This window comes from Sarcophilus harrisii, chromosome 4 (assembly GCF_902635505.1).
Source record: "Sarcophilus harrisii chromosome 4, mSarHar1.11, whole genome shotgun sequence".
Classification (NCBI taxonomy): domain Eukaryota; kingdom Metazoa; phylum Chordata; class Mammalia; order Dasyuromorphia; family Dasyuridae; genus Sarcophilus; species Sarcophilus harrisii.
The window spans coordinates 349522049-349535394 of record NC_045429.1 but is presented as its reverse complement, the minus strand read 5'-3'; the positions used below and the strand labels follow the sequence as shown (position 1 = coordinate 349535394).

General features: G+C 42.0%; 1 protein-coding gene across 7 annotated transcripts in view; it reads left to right on the top strand.

The window, feature by feature from the left end:
• Positions 1-13346, top strand: part of SEPTIN4 (septin 4) — a 44980-nt gene that overhangs the window by 14499 nt on the left and 17135 nt on the right. The window contains exon 1 of one of the 7 annotated variants that reach the window (XR_004233885.1): positions 12337-12851. The exons of the other annotated variants lie outside the window; for them this stretch is intronic. The gene's annotated coding sequence lies outside the window, so the exon portion shown is untranslated. Of the gene's footprint in view, positions 1-12336; positions 12852-13346 lie in introns of those variants that run through there. 7 annotated transcript variants of the gene reach the window in all.

Here is a 13346-nt window from a genome sequence, read left to right as displayed (position 1 = left end):
TTTTCATATGACCTCATTTGGAATTTTCTTTGTAAATACACTGGATGGTTTGCAATTTCCTTCTCCAACTCATTTTAAAGATGAGGAAACTGAGGGAAACAATTTCGATTTTTTTTCATCAGAAAACTGCCCATTCATATCCTTTGACCATTTATAACTGGGGAATGATTTATATTCTTATAAATTTAGCAAACTTCTCTATATATTTGAGTTATGAGATCTTTTTCTGAGAAGCTATCTAAATTTTTTTCTTCCAATTTTCTGCTTTCCTTCTAATTTTGGCTGTGTTGGTTTTATTTGTACAAAACTTTTAAAAAATAATATAATCAAAAATATACATTTTATACTTCACAATGCTCTATTTCTATTATTTATTCATAAATTCTTCTGCTGTCCAAAAGTCTGATAGGTTCTATGTTCTTCTGTGTTCTTTTAATTTTCTTATGGTACCTCCTTTTATATCGAGGTTAGACATACATTTTGACCTTATCTTGGCAAATGGTATAAAATAATTGGTCTACACCCAAGTTCTGTCAGACTGCTTTCTAGTATTTCTAATATATTTTTTTAACTAGTTAGTGTATTCTTATCCCCAAAGCTTAAATCTTTACATTTATCAAGTTCAAGATTACTAAAATCATTTGTTACTGTGTATTATATGTAATTTATTCTTTCATTTCAGCGAATGCCTAATAAACACTTTTCTTTTTTTCTAAATAATTTTCCTATATGTTCTAATATAATCACACTTTTTTTTTTTTGTTCTTCAGTTGCATCTGACTTTTTATGACTCCATTTGGGTTTTTCTTGGCAAAGATATTGAAGTAGTTTGCTATTTCCTTCTTCAGCAAATTTTTACAGATAAAGAAATTAAGAGGAATAGGGTTAAATGACTTGCACAGTCTGTGGCTGGATTTGAACTCAAATCTTCTTGTTATCTGCAGTGGAATAATCATTTTCATATGGAGCTCAGTCCTCTAATTACTGGAGACCAAGTTTGAATCAGAAAGGGCTAATTTAGAACTTTTGAGTCCTTTTTTTTTTTTTTTTTTTAAACTACAGTGTTATGAGACTGCCAGATAGACTGGAGAAATGACCTAGTTATTGTTTATCTGGATTTTACAATATTCCATCTCCTGTTTCTCTGCTTTCTTTAATGGAGGTCCCCTTTATGCCTAGAATGGATTTCCTCCTCCCTGCTATATCTTAAAAAAACAAAACAAAACATTAATTAATATTTTTTTTTTTGGATGAGCAGAAATCCTTGTTCTCTTCCTCACCTCCTTCCATTGGAAAAGAAAAGCAAAAAAGAAAAGTCATCCTTTTAACAAATATGCCATGTTATAAAACAAATTCCTAAATTGTCCGTGATTTAAAATATCTTTTATTCTGTACCCTGAGTCCATCCCCTTCTCTGCCTTTGCCAAGGTTAGGACTTATGAGCTAACATAGTATAGTGGAAAAATCAGTTGATTTTTTTTTAAGGTGAATTCTTTAAGTTGAAATCTTAAATTGTTATTAGCTGAATGATCCTGCATAAATCATATAAGTCTTCTGAGCCTCAGTTTCCCTATCAGTAAAATGGGAATAATAACAGCATCTATCTCACAAAGTTGTGAGGAAAACTGAGAATAACACTAGTGCTTTTCAATCCTCAAAGGTCTGAACAAATGTTAAGCCATTAATATTAGACTAGGAACTTTCTGTTATGCTCAGCTAGGTCATCCTAGGCATAAAAGGGGAGAGAAGGTATAAAAAGGTAACTATTTAGAGATGTGCTAAAAGCATTGGGTTAGTTGTACTAAGAAACCTTTTTCCATGTCTTGCTGACCTGAGAAGCCACAGGCAGGAAGTGGTATCCAGATGAGAAATATGAGTGGGTACCAGGAACAATAACGCCTTGGGGTGAGCACAAAGGTGATGTTGGAGTGAAGCAAAAAGATTTGATATTAGAAGAGAAAAGGTCTGAGTACCAGACAGAATCCAATTCAAATTGTGCACTTCTTGAAGCCATGGGTTCCTTCAGGTATGAGCATATTTGAATTGTTAGTGAACCTCAAGGCTCATCAGTGCTTCCCAGCCACAGACCAGTGGGTCCCAAACTGACATAGGTCTCTGGCAAATGTTTCCAGTCCATATATCATTTATTAGCAAAGGTCTTTTTCCAAATCCTGTAAACTCAAGAGCCCAATTGTTTCATTTGCACCCTGTGTCCTCCCAACCAAGACTCCCTCTCCCCTTGCTCCCAGCCTCCATCAGATTCTATTCAATTCCTAAGACTGAGAAGCATTGCTGCATTGATAAGGAATAAGAAAGAAAGTTTAGACATTTTGCTGTTATGAATTATAGTTTTGTTTGTGTTGGAAGACATCCAACTCTATTTTTAAACAATTTATTATTGATTTCTTTAATTTTTTTCATTGGAAATTCATGCTTATAGTTTCATTTCTGATGATTTAAATTCTTTTGTTTTTTCCCTTTATTTTTTTAAAAATTAAGTTTTTATTGATATTTTCTGTTTCTCATATCACCACAATATCCCATGTATCCATTCTTTTACCCGTTCTAGATTGCTAATCTACATATGACAAATGCTAATCTATATATGACATTTTTGGAGGGGAAAAAATTCAACATAACTGATCAATGCATTGAAAAAATTCAAAAACATGTGCAATCTGGTGATTCTCCTATTTTCATGAAGGATAGGTTGGGAATGTCTTCTTATGTCTTTGCATTTGAATCTTGTCTGATCTTTATAATTTTGTTGTATTTACTTTTGATTTTTTCATGTCATTGTACTTTCCATTTACATTGTTGTAGTAACTATATTGTTTTCTTGGCTTTGCCTAATTCACTCTGATTAGTTCACTTATATCTTTCCCATGCATCTCTGTATTCATCATATATATATATATATATATATATATATATATATATATATATATGGAATTTCTTGCAGCACAGAATTTTCCGTATATTGACATATCACATTTTGTTTATCCTTTCTCCAATTCATAGGCATCTGCTTTATTTCCAATTCTTACCTATCACAAAAAGTGCTGTTGTAAATATCTTCGAGTATATGGAAACTTTTCTTATTGATGGCTTCCTTGGTATATAAGTCTAGTAATAGGGTCTCTGATTCAAAGTATATGGATATTTTAATTACTTTACGTACATAGTTCCAAATTGATTTCTAAAATTGTTCAGCTTCACCAACAATGTATTGGTGTGTCCTTCCACAATCTTGTTTCTCGCCCCCTTAATTTTGATTGTGGCCATTTTTTGTTATGAATTCTCCTTTTCAATTTTTTTTTCCTAATGGAAATTTGATTTTCCAGTTTTTTCCTCAGATTAGTAAATAATTAATCTATTTTCTTAGTTTTTTTTTTAGTCCAATTGACATTTTTACTCATCAATTCAATATGGGTTTTCTTGCTGTCCATTTCCCCATGTGATTTCAGTAATGTTTCCTCTAAATAGTTAGATGCTATGCTGTTTAATGCAAATATTTTAAATATTGATTATTTCATTATCTTAGTAGTTTTAAGATGGATTCATGATTACTATTTTTGAGTTTGTCTCAAGATATGATAAATTTTGTATCAGCTCCTCATTTTGATTGTGTATAGATTTTTTTCAGTTGTGTTTCTAGTAAACAATATTATTAACTTGATAATCCATTTTGCTACCCTCTTCTATTTTATAGGTGAGTACATTCCATTTATCCAATCAACTACAATTGTTAACTGTATATTTCCCTTTATCATATCATCTTAGATTTTTTTCCTCTTTTTATCCCTCCATCTATCTCCCTTTTGACTATCAACGAAGAATTTTGGATTTCTTTTCTTTTTCTTTTTCTTTTTTTTGGCTGAGGCAATTGGGGCTAAGTGACTTGCCCAAGGTCATACAGCTAGGAAGTGTTAATGTCTGAGACCAGATTTGAACTCAGGTTCTCCTGAATTCAGGGCTGGTGCTCTATCCACTGCGCCACTTAGCTACCCCTCTTTTTTTTTTTTTTAAACAAAAGTGATGAGAAAGAAGAAATGTGACAAATGCTAATAATCTATAATTGAAGTCTGCTTCTATAGGGCTCCATAGTCCTTTCTTTCACTCTTAATCATCCCTTCATTTCACCTAGACTTGATTAGTGGTTCTTATATTTCCCTTTATTTTTTTTAATTAAAGCTTTTAATTTACAAAACATATGCATGGGTAATTTTTCAACATTGACCCTTGCAAAACTTTCTATTCTAAATTTTTCCTTCCTTTTCCCCATCCCTGCTCCCTAGATGGAAGGTAGTCCAATACATGTTAAATATGTTAAAATATATATTAAATTATATTTTCCTTTTAATCCAGCTTCCAAAATTAAAGTCTGTTTTGCCTATTTTCTTTTTGACTTTTATCTTCCTTCCATTTTAAATTATATTCTTTCCCCTCCCTGTCTTAATCTGTTTCCCTCATGACCTCAATGTATTTTTAGGCCAAACTGTGTGTGTGTATGTGTGTGTGTGTGTGTGTGTGTGTGTGTGTGGTGTGTATGTTCAATTCTTTTATGGACTGAATAAGCATGAAATCCAAGTGATTCTTTCCTCTATTCCATACTCCATTCTTATAAATTCTTTTTCTCACGTGCCCCAATTTTTAGAAATACTAAATTCCTCCTCTTTCTGCTTTATTTTTTTCTTTTCTTTTCTTTTTTTCTCTCAAAACTATCAAAATAGAACAAATCATAATCTCCAATCATAACTCTCTCCAAGATCTTTCTAGGCAGTGGGTTTCTAAAAGGACATTTGTCTTTTCTTTGCCCTATTAGAAGCACTGGGCCTATTAATACAAACTACTTGCCTGCAAGGATTTTATATTCTAACAGGGAAAGCCAGATATGTAGACATATACAAAACACAGACTGAAGAGAGACAAGATTTTACAAAGGGATATATATAAAGTTGGCATAAAACTTCTTCCCCAAAAGTTTGTCCTACACTCACATACACATACAGAATCCCAAGGAAAAGATGGACTCAAGCTTACAGAACATTTGGCTAAGACATAACTCACAGTTTTTGGTTGCTGTAATTCCTTTTCAATCTCATTTCCTGGGAGGTGCTCAAGGAAGTGTTCCAGGGGGAATTTGTGTCCATCTGCCTCTGGCTCCTGATGAAGACACTGCCATTATCTGATCTGGGAATTTTGTTAGGACACTATTAATGGGAAGATGGGAAATCCAAAATCCTCTGGACCTTTAGGAACTCACAGAATTATTATCAAACCAAAGGAGGTAGAGGGAAGAGACAAAGCAATAGGGGTTTTTAGCTTTGATACCACATGCTCTAATTTCTGGAAATGAGCTCCTCATTTTACTTGATAATTTAGAGACATTCCCTGGCATGTGGCCTACTTTCCTCAGCCTATTCAGAAACAATTTTTGTTCATTCTCATTTCAGTTCTGAGGCCTTTTCACATTTAATCTCAGATCTATGATTTAGTTGATTGGTTGGACATCTTATCACTTGCTTTCAGGGGGGAGGGTAAATCATTTTTTCCCCCTTCCTCCCCACTCCATCCTTAAACTATCACACATAACATTACTTTTTTTTTTTTTAAATTTAATAGCCTTTTATTTACAGGTTATATGCATGGGTAACTTTACAGCATTAACAATTGCCAAACCTCTTGTTCCAATTTTTCACCTCTTACCCCCCACCCCCTCCCCCAGATGGCAGGATGACCAGTAGATGTTAAATACATTAAAATATAAATTAGATACACAATAAGTATACATGACCAAAACGTTATTTTGCTGTACAAAAAGAATCAGACTCTGAAATATTGTACAATTAGCTTGTGAAGGAAATCAAAAATGCAGGTGGGCATAAACATAGGGATTGGGAGTTCGATGTAATGGTTTTTAGTCATCACCCAGAGTTCTTTCTCTGGGCGTAGCTGGTTCCATTCATTACTGCTCCATTGGAAATGATTTGGTTGATCTCCTTGCTGAGGATGGCCAGGTCCATCAGAACTAGTCATCATATAGTATTGTTGCTGAGGATGGCCAGGTCCATCAGAACTAGTCATCATATAGCAGCATCAGTTCGTGTAAGTCTCTCCAGACCTTTCTGAAATCATCCTGTTGGTCATTTCTTACAGAACAATAATATTCCATAATATTCATATACCACAATTTATTCAGCCATTCTCCAGCTGATGGGCATCCACTCCGTTTCCAGTTTCTAGCCACTACAAAGAGGGCTGCCACAAACATCCGTGCACATAGAGGTCCCAGTCCCTTCTTTATAATCTCTTTGGGATATAATCCCAGTAGTAACACTGCTGGATCAAAGGGCATGCACAGTTTGATAACTTTTTGGGCATAGTTCCAAACTACTCTCCAAAATGGTTGGATTCGTTCACAACTCCACCAACAATGCATCAATGTCCCAGTTTTCCTGCATCCCCTCCAACAATCATCATTATTTTTTCCTGTCATCTTAGCCAATCTGACAGGTGTGTAGTGGTATCTTAGAGTACACACAACATTACTTGATAAAGGCATTATAGAGGTGCAAGACAAGGTGTTGTATGACATCTGAGAAGGAAATTTCATTGTATGGAGGGGAAAGCACTGAATTGGAAGCCAGAACAGGTCTGAATCCTTGCTCTGTCACTTAGAGATCTGTAAAATGAGGGGAGAGATTCTTTTCTAAATTCTTTGCCAAACCTGAAGATTAAAGAAAGGCTTCATGGAGTAAGTGATGTTTCAGTAGTAGAAGGCTCAATATAAGAGCAATCTTCCTAATAATTAGTGATGGCAAAAGTAGCCATAGAAGATAGTACCTTCCTGGTGATTGGCAGTCTTTGAAGTGTTGATGGATGACTATTATTTTTTTATTATAGCTTTTTATTTACAAATATATGCATAGGTAATTTTTCAGCATTGCCAGTTGCAAATCCTTTTGTTCCAACTTTTTCCCTCCTTCCCCCCCATTCCCTCCCTCAGATGACAGATTGACCAATACATGTTAAATATGTTAAAGTATAAGTTAAATACAATATATGTATACATATGGATGACTATTATTGAGGTACAAGATACAGAGGGAATACTTCAGGGATGGATTAATGGCCTGTAAGACCACCTCCCAATTCTGAGAACCTGTGAGTCCGTAATTTGTTATTAATGGATAGGAAAGAGAAGAGAGAGGCAAGTCAAATCAATAAGAATTTGTTAAACACCTACTATGTGCCAGGAACTGTGCTAAGTGAGAAAGTATAGATAAATAACAATAGAATAAAAACATATAGAGGTGGGTCTGGCATGTTTAGGGGGCAGAGAGTAATTTATGTTTGCTGGAACAGAGAGTGCATGATAGAGGTAATCTGAGATAAGGCCAGAAGTGAAGAACAGCACCATATTGTGGAAAGTTTTGAATGATAGACAAAGGAGTTTGAACTTTAACTCAGAAAGCAACTGGAACCATTGAAATGCCCACCCAGAAAGATGGACTGGGTATTGAAGAACAATGTCAGCTAGATAAAGGGTTCTTTTTCCACTCTCAAGTCATTTTTTCACCTGGGAAACTTTTATGTGACCCCCAGGTGTATGGGTATATAATCTAGGTATGCAAATCAAACACATGATGACAATAAATCATAATTTTGCAACCTCCACCTTCAGTTAGGAGCAGCCCTCACATGTGGTTGTGACTCACAGCTTAAGAAACTATGAGCTGGGAGGAGGATGGATTGGAAGACAGAGAGAGGAGGCTACTTGTAATGGTTCAGGAGGATGGTGATGAAGATCCTATTACTAGTGTAGTAGTAGTGAGCATAGGAAGGAAGGAGCAACCAGTCTTCTAGAGTCAGCTAGATCCAGCACTTGAAAGCTAGTTGTTATATTTTCATTATGAGAATTTATATCTCAGAAATGAGAAAATGTTACAAATCAGAACTTGATTCATTGTTTAGATTTAATAAAGGGATGGAGAAAATGTTGAGGTAATTTAAATTTTAAAAAGCCATCTTTGTATATAAATTATTATTGTTGTTGTTTCAGAGACAGTTATTAAACATTTACCCTCAATACAAATGCCAGAGATTTTTCAGAGGTGGAAAGGACAAGGTTTGGTAAATGATTAGACTTCAGAAGTGAGAAAGAGGAAAGAGTAAAAGATAATTCCATGGTTTAATGCATGAGAGACTGTGTGAAATGTGGTGCCAGAGGCAGAAATAACGATAACAGAAAGAAGATTAGGTTTCAGAGTGAAAATAATTAACCCAGTTTTAATCATGTTGTGTTTGAGATACCAGTGATACATCTAGTTGGGTATCCAATTGTCCTATATGCAGTTGGATTTGTAAACCTGGATCTTAGATTAGAGATAGATTAAGATTAGAGATTAGAGATAGAGTTTTGGAATTCATCTGCAAAGGAGTAGGAGTCAAAATCATAAGATTGAATGATTGTTAAGGGAGATAGGAGAGAGAAGAGCAGAAAGCCAAGGACAGACCCTTGGGGAACATCCATGAAGAAGAAGACAAAGGGCTATTCAGGCAGACAGAGGCTTGGTTAGAGAGGTGGGAAATATGAGAATGGTGTCTCTGGAGTCAAGGGAGGAGAAGGTATCCACTTTGTGGAGGAATTGGCACCTCCACAGAGTCTTGAAGGCTTTCAACAGCCAAAGGTATGAAAGGAGGCTATTCTAGAGATGGGGGATGGAGGAAAGAGAGCAGGAGGGTAAGATTAGAAACACTGGTAGTCCCTTTGACCAGATTATAGTGTGCAGAGAGGGAAGTAACTATGAATAAACTGGAAAGGGTAGATTGAAGCAAGATCCTGGAGGGACTTGAAGCCTTAGTAAAGGGTTTGCATTTTATCCTATCATTTTCTAAAGAGAACCACTGAAGATTTTAAAGCATTAAATTCAGACCATGAAATAAAAGATTCTGGCCTCTGGGTGATAAGATGATAGAAGGGATATGGGATATAGGGGCTAAATTAGGAGGCTATTATATTAGTCTCCTCAAGATCTTTCACTACACTTATTAGAGCAGAGCCAGCTTGCAGGTAAAGCTCATTTGTGGCTTATGGTCAGTAGGGATTTCAGTGTGATTGGAAAATGACCTGTAGTTGCCGGGGTCCCAGGATTCTCTTCCCAAGAGACTCATACTCCCAGGGTAATGGTCATCTTTCTGGGCTCCAGCTTCCTCAAAAGCTAGCCCAGGTCCAGTTTGCAGCTGAACACACGGCCCCATCCAGGCCTTGGGCAGCAGGTGCTCACCGTGGCAGAGAGCAGGATACCGGGCACAGCTGGGGAATAACAAGCATAACTTATTCACTTGTTTTCTGAGAGGTTTCTGTGTCCAATTTTGGACTTTGGCCCAGGGTTAAGAGAAGAGAGGGGGAAAAAAAAAGGAGGATCTCATGAGAGGGTCCATCTCTCATAAGAAAGGCCTCCCCACTACACTGTGTGCTTCTCTTGCCCCTACCCCCACCCTTGGCTCCAGCAACTGTGGAGACCAGTCCCACACTGTCTGTGCCAGCTACCAGGTGGAAGTGCTTGGAGGTATTTTTATATGATGATCTGAAATCTCTCTGAGGCCGGCTGCCAGCTGACTAAAAGTGGGCTTTGTGCATCACAGGGTTTAAAATTCAGGCCTGGCAGCAGCTGCTGCTTCCTTTTCTGCGGCCTTCAGACAGGCTTTAATTTCATTGCTTCTCAAGGATTTTGACTTTGCTGGCTATTCTGGTTAACACCTCAGCTCCTCTCCCTTAGCTCCTGCTCCCCTGCTGAGCCTTGGGCTTTAGTTTTCCTCCCTTCCTCCTTTCCTTCCCTCCTTCCTTCCTCTCTCTTTCCCTCCTTCCCTTCTTTCCTTCCTTCCCTTCCTCCTTCTTTCCCTTCCTCTCTCCTTCCTTCCCTCCCTCCCTTCCTACTTTCCTTCCTTCCTTCCTTCCTATTTTCCTCCCCATCTTCCTTTTTTTTTTTTTTTTCTAATGCTTTTTGTTGGTTCGTTCCCAGATAGATCCCTTATTCCCAGTTAGGCCCCTTGAAATAAAGAAACAAAAACAATTAGAACCAACACACTAAACTTATTTGACAATGTAGGCAATACTCCTTACTCACAATTGTCACCTGAAGAAGAAAGAAGTGCTTCTTCATTTCTCTTTGAGGTCAAAATTGGTTGATCATTGTAATCTCCCTCCCCCACCCTTTTTTTTTTCTTCAGCAACTCCTGGTTCTACTTTCTTTGCTTTGCTTTACTTCCTAAAGAAGCTTTTCTTTAAATTTCTCATATTCATCATTTATTATTAAAGCAAATAGTAATCAAATCAGGACAATAGAAAGAAGACTGAATATGGAGCTGAGTTCTAAATCCAACTCTGCTAGTGATTGTCTGTGTGATGTTGAGCTAGTCATTCAGTGTGTCTGGGCCTTTTGATTCTCATCTGCCAAATGAAAGGGTTGGATTTAGATGATTTCTAAGATATCTTCCTTCACTGAATCTTTGCTCCTGTTGATTTACCATAATTCAGCCACTTCAGCTTTTTTTCTCCTCTAATATCTGAGCCTTAACTGTTCATGTCATGACATTTCTTTTCATCTCACTCAAGATTCTGGGCTCCCACCCTGGGTTTTCTCTCCATTCTCCCCATTCCTGGGACTTTTCCTTGGAAACTAGCTTTTCCTCTGCTCTTCAGAAAGCTGGGAGAAGATCAGCCACTCCTCTGTGGGGCTTTTGCTTGCTCTGGACCTCTAAGTCTGTCTTACTTTCTGATTCTCTTTATCCTCTGAGCCTCTAGCTGGTAATGTCCTTTAAAAGAGCCTACAGTAGGACCTGCCTCAGTAGAGTCACAGAGGACAGAAATGGTCATTTCCTTTTTCCGTACCCCTCCATGGCTAGCTACAAAATCCTTTCAGGGACATTATCTCATTTCATCCTCCGGGGAGCCATGTGATACTATGGAGAGAGTTTTGGAGTGGGAACCAGAGGAGCTCATTGAGCAGCTCTGCCACTGACTGCCTTGGCAAATGACTTTGGAGCGGTCACTTCTCAATCCCTTCATTTATAAAACGACAGGTTGGATTAGGGAATTTCTAAATTTCTGACGCTATGAACAATCATTATGTTAGTGCCATTATTAGCTTCCTTATCTGTAAAACGAGGAGGTCAGATGCACTGGTTCCCAGCATCTCTTTTGACTCTGAGCTCGGGGGTGTGGTTTTGGTTTTGTTTTTTTTTTTCATTTCCATTTTAAGGATGAAGAAAAGAGACTCGGGAAGGCCCGGTGATCTGCCCAATTACCTGCCCCTCTTTTTTAGGGGGCAGGGTAGGAATTCCTTTTTGGTGCATTACTTTAATGATTTGCAAAGAGAAGGACGGTAGAGGGGATCAGGCCAGCCTCAGAGTCACGCCACGGACACATACTAGCTGCGGGATCACGGGGAGGCTATTTCACCTCTTTGGGTTCGGAGCAATCTCAAAGTCCATTTCCAGGTGGGGAAGGGGGCTTGTTGCCCAGGGAGATTTCCGCTACACCATTCAGCCCTGTGTCTTCTCGGGCGTGTTTGCAAGCCTCCTCCTTATCCTTTGCGTGTCCCCGCGCTTTTGCTCCCCGGGAGTCCTCCTCCCGCTGCTCAGGCCTCTGGCCTTTCTGCCTGCCATCTGCTGGGGCTATGCTGCCTGCCTCTCACCCCCCCGCCCGCCCCCTCCCAGGTGGGGAGGACGAAGGAGAGTCCCTGGGCTCTGCGCGTCCCTCAGAGCTGAGATGCTGGCTCTCCGCCCTGGCCAGCCTTCGGGCTTAGCGGGGGGAGGGATGAGAGCAGGATACGCTCAGCTCTTGCAGACAGTCGATCTGCGGCCGGGAAGCTGCCAGGAGGGAGGAGCCGCCCTCTCCCTTGCAGGGCTCCCCTCCCCCCCTCTCTCTGCCTCGGGGAGAGCTACCCAAGGTCCTGGCCTCCGGGCGCTGGCTCGGGAGCATCCTACAGGCTACCTGCCTCCCTTCTTCCTGGGCGCCTGCTCCGATCCCCTCGGGCTTAGAGGCTGGCAAAGCCGGCGCGGCGGCCGTCCCCAGGGAGCTCGCCCGCCTTTCTGGGGCCCCGGGGCGGCGGCGTGGATGAGGGGGCTCTGCAAGACAGACTTTCCCCAAAGACCTTCCCCCCACACTTCCAGAGGCCCCCCAGGAAGGAGAGGGTGAGCCGCTGGTGGCCGCGAAGCAAGCCCCCGGCAGTCGGGGTTCTCACAGGAGACCTCGCCCTGACCCGCTGGCTCAGAAAGCCGAAGGGGGGGCCCTCCGGCCCTTCTGGCTGTAAGAGAGGAGCGCGTTCCTTTGGGGGGGCGAGGTCTGTCCGGCCTTCAGCTATTGCTCAGCGCCGTTCTGGGGAGCAGCGACCAGCGTTGGAGGGGAGGGTTCGGCTTTCCCGCAGGGCCCTCCAGCGCCCCGGGAGGCGGCAGGGAGCGAGTGCAGAGTTTCTTTGGCGGCCTGCGCGACTTTCGGGAAAGCGCGTTGCTTCTCCGGGCCTCAGTTTCCCCCGTGTGGAACGAGGGAATCAGGGTACCACCAAGCTCCCTTCCAGACCTTGAGCGTAAAGCGCTCCGCCCCCGGCCGCAGACCCGGCCCCTCGGCGGGGCGAGGGCCGCCCCCGGGGAGCTCCCGGCTGCAGGGCCCCGCCCACCCGGCTGCCTGGCCCCGCCCCCGCCGGTCCGCACTCGGGGCGGCAGGAGCCGGGCTGGGGGGCTGGCGATGCGGAGTGCGGTCTGCAGGCAGGCAGGCGGCGCAGCTGGCGGCGGGGAGAGCGCGGGGCTGCCCGGGAGGAGCCGGCCCGCGCCGGGCCGCGGCCATGGTAAGGCGCACCGGCTCTGGGGCCGGGCCGGGCTTGGGGCTCCGCGGCCTGGCCCCCGGGGCGCCCGCCGGGGACGCGAGCCTTGCCCGGGGGGCGTCCTGCCGCGCCGCCCCACGTTCCGGCTGCCTCCCCGGACCCCGAGGGGTGCGGGCCGGGACGCGGAGGGAGAGGTGGCCGAGGAGGAGGGGGCAGGCGCGCTGACGGTGGGAACCCGGGGCTTCGCGGGGAGAGGAGAACAGCAGGAGGCCCGGAGCGAGCCCGAGCTGGGCACCGGCCAGAGGGTCGCTCTGGGCCACTGGGAGACCAGAAGCGCGTCAGCCGCGACCCGAGAGCTTAGGAGCTTCAGGCAGGCGGGGCTGGGGAGGGGAGGGAAAGGCCACCCGGTGCCCGTGAGGGCTCTCTGGCCTCAGTTTCCTCCTCCGTACCATGGTGCATTTGACCTCTAAGGTCCCTTCCGGCTCCCACTGCGATTCCTCCTCCGCCACCGCCGGTGGA